Below are 1,052 nucleotides of genomic sequence, written 5' to 3' on the forward strand. Positions count from 1 at the left end.
TATATATAAGCATTTTTATTATACCCTACTTATGACGAGCTGCGTAGTATTGATTGTTTTTAATGATGTAATAATATGTTATTGTGAATTCTGGCACTGACGTTAACATTTGTATAGTTACGTATGTTCTAATGCTGTTATAAACCAGATTTCCCCACGTGGATCAATAAACGTGAAATCTTATCAGCACTATTAAAGCTAAATTTAAAGTTTAATTTATTTAAGAGGCAGATTGTCTGTCCCCGAAAAGGTCCGAGCTGAGAAGTTTAAAAAAAGTTTTAATAGAGGTTTTACTGCGCTCGCAACTGCATAAGGTCGTATGAGCGCCAAGGGGTGGATATCAATGGAGAAGTCCTTGCAGGGAATCAGACTTACTCTGCTCACCTCCCTAGCTTCAACAGCACAAAGTCTGATTCGACTATTAAGGCACCCCGAAAATAGTGGGCCACGAGAGTACGACAAACACACAAAAGAAGTAGAGGAAAAATGACAATAGTAAGGATTAGGAAAGAAAAAGCAGCAGTTCCCTGTTGTAGGCACAGTTATGAGCGTGACATTGATGAATCTGCCCATTTACAATTCTACTGTGCATGAACAAGAAATGTCCCTCCCCCTTCCTTTGGGAATGGCCTAAAGACACTTCAGTCAGTAGCACCGCCCCGGGGGGTGGGCTGAGAAGGAGGTCCATAATTCCTAGTCCTCCAATTCCCACAATAATCACGTATAACACCCCCCCCCCCCGCACACCCACACACACACACACACACACACACACACACACACACACCCACACACACACACACACACACATACACACACAACCCACTCCCAGAACGCAATAAAATACTGACCGCGTGCAACAACAAGAGCAACAAGTAAGAAGAAACTCGGTCCCTATTCCGCACTTACCAAATCGCAGCTGACGGTGGCCACTGATTGTGTCTATCTGACCTAATAACTAGATCTAGATCTATAACTCTTATATTGTTGTTTACAGTAATCAATAATTTGAATGGTAGTTGTTGTGAGACTGAGGTTGGGTTTTTTCGGGG

Source organism: Aplysia californica, unplaced genomic scaffold, assembly GCF_000002075.1.
Source record: "Aplysia californica isolate F4 #8 unplaced genomic scaffold, AplCal3.0 scaffold00001, whole genome shotgun sequence".
Taxonomy (NCBI): Eukaryota; Metazoa; Mollusca; class Gastropoda; order Aplysiida; family Aplysiidae; genus Aplysia; species Aplysia californica.